Raw genomic sequence first — 5,900 nt, 5'->3', positions numbered from 1 at the left:
TCAAATTGACACACTTCCTGAGGAAAAACTGCCTTAGCCATGTCTGTTCCACAATACATCTTGTGTATTTCCAATTCTTCTTTCGCTGCAAAACCTTTCCCACAACTTATACAAATACACTTCCGTCTGTGCTCATTCTTATCGATCATTACGAGAATTAAGAAGACGATTTAATGAAGTAATTGGCACGAAGTGACCGTCTCCGCCCGCGGCACTTACTATTAGTAAGATATTGGCTATTTGCGCCTTTTCGGAACATGCATCATTGTTACCATGATATATGATTGGTATGTCGCGCGATTCAGTATCATTTTCGTGAATCAACCATACTTGTAACTTAACTCTCGGATTTTGCCGCTCGAACTTCTCGAATATGGTCACATCTTCTATAGGTGTAGGAAATGGAATACCATCCCAACAGTAATCAGTAATAAACTTGGTGTAGGTATTCCATTTATTTCTTACCTGACCTCCCTTCTTCTTGCAAAACTCCTTGTCACCTAACTTTATACTTGCTACAACTGAGTATTGGAAGCAGCGGCCGGTGTCACTACCATCAGGGCCATAAGGAAGAATCAGATTACTAACACAATGCTTATTTTTTAACCATTCAGGCAGTTGAATCGGGCTATCGCGTGTCGAAGGGATGCCCGCGCCCAGTCGAAGTTTTAACAGAATTACTCTAAAATTAAGGATCTTATCGAAAACTAGTCCAGAACCTTCAACTTCAATATATTCAAGCGCATTTTCGTATTTAACTATTAATTCTTTTTTCATCATAGTCTCCCGTCCGCCGTATTTTGTGTATATATCTTTCAAGTGTTTATACAATTTACGAATTTGCGGCTTACTTTTCTTGTCTTTGGGATCTAATAAACTGACTTCCATCATTGTTAAAACTCGATACATCTTTCCCTTCTCAGCCATACCTTCGATATCAATCTTAGCGATGTCCTTGACTCGCTCGACTTCAGGAAAATCTTTTTCTAAATCTACCTTGTCGAATGCTACACGTAAGCGGTGCTGCTTTTTATGATAATAGGTTGCAAGCTTCCGAAGAAAATCGGAATGGTCCCCTTCGGCCTTCCATTTCTTTATTAATATGTCTCTGATACCATTGAAATCTATCCTCTGTTCTCCATCAAAGGGATCTTCCATAAGGAAAATGTTTCCCGCCGAATCTGTTATCTCTGATCGATACATAGTGTATAAGTAATTCTGAGTGTCTAGCCCTCTATTTAAATCGAGTTCAAGTATATCGGTCAATATGCTTATCTTATATTCGTTCACGACTGGATCCATTGTAACTGTCCTTATATACTGTCCTAAAAAATTTTTTAAAAAGAAAAAATAATTATTCTATGATGGGTCATCAAAATCCACTATAATATTTTTGGCAGCATTTATTTGTTTATATATCTCGCCTAATCTTTCTAAGTCGACTAGTTCTTCCGCATCTTGAATTTCTGGTTTATTAGCCGTGGCACAAAATAGCCTCTCAACAGTGAAAGAAAGGGCACGCTTATTTAAGCGCGGTTTAAATGCTAAGAATTCTATCTTACTACCTTTCCGGATATTACGAGGTACAATAGCAGGATTTTCTCGGGCTGGCAATGGGCTCACTGCTTTAAAACCGCAGTCAATTTCTTGAACCATATCAATACATGTAGCGAAATCGGCTCCTCTTTTAAACCAAAATTTAAAATACTTTATCTGTGCCCCGCTCCCTCACTTCTGATACACTTTAGATGGATTGTAAAATCCGGTAGTATTCTTGGAGTGAGCGGCCAGGCTTGCAGCATAACTTTTAGCAGTGCTTGCATCGAAACTTTCACCTAAGGTACGGAATACTATTAAATCGGTAAACTTTTGAAGACTCGGTAGCCAACGGACACACATTTCATCGCATGTAGCAGGATCTTTAGAACCATATTTAGGTCCGATGTTGAAAACCACTTCTAGCTCACTGTCTACATATATGAAAGGATCTACCAAAGATTCACCAAATATGAGTTTGCCGTCACTGATTTGGACGTCTTCTCCGGTTTCAAGTATTTTTATTGCATCTGAAATAGAAAGGATTGCCATTGTCTTATCGCATATATCTTTACGAAAAATAATTTAAAATTTTTTTTTCTATGATATAGTATACCAAAATGTCATACATATTCATAAATGGTCCAACTGGAAGTGGTAAGAGTTACGATGCAGTAAATTTGGCTGCGTCTCACGTACCAGAATTTGACACAGTTTTTTCTAGCACATTGCCGACTTTTATAATGGGAAAGTTTCAATTGCCGATTTTCAGAATCAGTTTATAGAACATACGCTTAGTTTACAATGTCGGGCTGAGAAAGCCCCTTCGGAACGCTACATTATTTGTGACTCTTCCATAATTCAACATCTAACTTTTTCTAGAATCCGGGGCGTTTCCGTGGCAGCGGAAGAAAAAAAGATTGTTTCTAGAGCATTTGGCCATTTACATAGTTTCATTATCATATTCAAAGATATGCCTTTTGATTATTGCAGGCGGAATATTCTGACTCGAGCCAGACAATATGAAATAACCGCCTTAGAAGAACTAGAAGAGATTCATAACAAGTTCAAACAGACTTTCTTAGAAATTTGTAATGACTACAGGCTTCCATGTTTGATAATTCATCAATCTCTTACGCCTGCCCTTCTCAAGAATATACTTAATCAAACAATTGATACCGATCGAGACAGTCGGGCCAGTAGAATCATCTCCACAAGCTTTTGACTTTGGAATTGCATGGGGCGGCGGCAGCCAGGGATTTTTAATAGACGGTTTCGGCGAGGAGGAACTTGAAAAAGCTCATTATCCACCTGGTCAAGAACAACTAGAACAACCTCGAGTCTCACTCAAGAACCTACACAAACTTCTTAATGCTTGTGAAACAGTGTGTGCTTATAATGCTCCGTTTGACTTACGGGCACTTGATATGATGAAGCATTCCGAAGGGGGACAAGACTTTGAAGTTACTTGTCTATGGCTCATGTCAGTTGTGTACATTATACTTCAACCAGAACTTATAGATAAAGCTGAACAAGGGGGACTCGAAAGAACAGCTCATAACAACATGAGAAGTCGCTTTGAAGATCTTGCAAACTTAATATGTTCAGGAACCGAGGTACCACCTCATCCACATACTGCCAAAAAAGATGCAATAAGTGAACATTACTTACGACAGTACATGATAAATACTTGGCCAGGTGGTTGGAAGCGGGGTGGTAAACTGACACTTTCGGCTTTCAAGAAATTAAGACTTTTTCCATGGTACTTATTGAATAACTTTCGTAATTACTTGCGTTAGTACTTACGTTAGTACTTACGTTAGTACTTGACAAGTACCAGCACAGGAACTTACGAAGTTCTAATAACATTTTCCTCTGGCTCCCAACTATTGAAACTTTCTGGATAACCTTTCCATTTTATCAGATAGTATTTCTTTCCTCTAATTTTTTTCGTCTTCAAAATTCGTTCTACTCTGTACAGCTCGTCGGCGCGTTCCGAAAGGGCGCTCTGAAGTTCATCAGAATAGAAAGTGCCAAGTATTTCCTCTCCATTCAGATCTTTTATTTTGTAAACTGTTACATCGACAGGTTTCATTTTGATACTTCCATGAACGGTGTTATTGTAATTCTCGAGAAGTTCTGGTAGAATGGGGAGCCAGGAACGTGTCTGTCTGTATGTGAAGTATTTCCACATCATCGTTTTAAGAGTACGATTAAAACGTTCAACGACGCTAGCTTTTTTGTCACTGTAGGTGTGAAACCAGTGAATTCCCGCCTCCTCCAACCATTTCTGCATTTTTCGGTTTGTAAATTCCCGCCCCTCATCTGTCTGAAGTTTGTCGGGTTGCCTCCCGGATTTCTTAATCACGTCTTGTAGCGCCTGCAACGTGTGTTCAGCCGTTTTTGACTGTATCGGCCTGGCCCATGCATATTTGCTGAGCACATCGATTACTGTCAGCACGTATCAAATGTTACTACCTTCAGAACGATTCTCTTTTGCGAACGGTGAAGGGAATTCCACGAGATCAGCTTGCCAAAACTCGTCTATCGATGTTACGAAAACGCACCGGCCCCTTCGGAACGCGCCACGAGAACGAGGTACCGGTTTATGTAGATTATAAGTTAGCTGAGTTTTTAGCCACTCCTGCACCTCTTTCTTAGTAACTGACAGGAGTCCGCTGGCACACGCTGCGTCATATAATTTTTGCACACCTCCAAACCAGTTTTCGGATTGTAATATAATTCTCTAAGAGTACCTTGGTAGAACCTTCGGCGGAGCCTTCGATGTTCCTGTCAGTAGAGCCTTCCATGATAAGCTATATTATACGAAAAATTTTATGTCGTACGGATGCCGTGAATGAAATACTAGTTTACTGAATGGTGTATTTTTCAATTGCCTGATTAGGTCCACGGCCTCCCGTTCTGACACCTCCATTCCATATTCTTTTATAATAGTTTTGTTATCTGTCTTGCTGGGTGTGTAAAATAGTACTAACATCTGTATGTTTTCCCTAAATGGTTTACTAATACTAGTATATTGCTGAGTCAGAACCCAGACAGATAATCCGTCGTGTATTGCGCTGAAACCAAGTTTGACTAAACGTCACTGCGCTTCTTAATATCTTTGGATGAGGCGCAGTCGTCGAGGATTATTAAAGTGTTCGTGCCGGCCCATTCCCCACGTACGAAGGCTAGTGTATCATCCACAGCATCGAGTCCGACCGGAAACACAAACACATTATCATCGGTGAAAATGAATCTTTTGTTATACGTTTTATTATTCATGAATGTCGGACAAATGAAAACTATATATTCCTTAAGTACGACCGGTGAGGAGACCCATCACATATTCCGTATTGCCAGAATTTGTCGGCCCAGTTATAATCATGTTGAATGGTACGGTTGCATATATCGGATCTATATACTGTACATAAATGTAATGAATATGGCTAAAGATAACAAACCAATTTTACCATATTCGTGAATAGGTCTGCGCCGGCGGTGAGTGACACGGATGCTGCCTTCCGTTCCCGTTCCGAAGGCGATAGGGGAATCAGACTTGTGTCATTGTGAGGTGGCCCTCCGGGCTTACGCGTTAGCTCGTCCTGCCACTTCACGGGATCCTCTTCCCCTTCCATCTCATGTATAGCACTTTCTCGAACTTCCGTGTTTATATCACCATTCACCCCGAAGACCATAGATTCAGTTGCGTATTGCAATTCATTATTATAACCCGAGATTGCCGGGCCCGAAAGAATGACCATCTCAGACGGTAATAGAAGTAAATTGGGTGAAACTGCCATATCAAGGTGGACACCAGTATTCGTTATTGTGTCTTGATATCGCCTATAACTGATTACTTTGTTGGTATTGCGAATTTTATCTTCGAGGAGAACACCGAATTCTTTTCTTACTTGCTGTGCACTGCCAGTATCGCCCACTATGGTACTACGGATATTTGCTTGTGCGCCGAGTATGCAATATACGTAGGCTTCAAGGCTTTCATTGAGGCAGGCTAGGCCAGCCTTTGTCGATTCGCTTCGGGAACCGGAGTCTCCCTTCAGAGGATGAAACTATTGTATTGTCCCTCCGATCCATCATTTCTAAGAAATAATAGTGTGGTCAGTCTTTGTTGGACAGTACATGTTTTTTCTTTCCAAAAATTGTATGTGTATAGAAAACGCCTCCGTCGGCGGAGAGGAAAAAGTCATGACCATTGTATATTGCGGCAGGCTGTCGAACGGGGCCACGATTAGTGTAATATTCATATCCATAACCAAGACCTGAGTTTTGGCCTTTTCGATATCGAAAGTCGGACTTCGTTGGGCTTATATTTCCAAATTCTGTACATAGAAGTTCATATT

The sequence above is a fragment of the Ptychodera flava genome, assembly GCF_041260155.1.
Source record: "Ptychodera flava strain L36383 chromosome 23 unlocalized genomic scaffold, AS_Pfla_20210202 Scaffold_23__1_contigs__length_28996876_pilon, whole genome shotgun sequence".
Classification (NCBI taxonomy): Eukaryota; Metazoa; Hemichordata; class Enteropneusta; family Ptychoderidae; genus Ptychodera; species Ptychodera flava.
The sequence above is the reverse complement of the archived record's forward strand: the minus strand, read 5'-3'. Positions refer to the sequence as shown.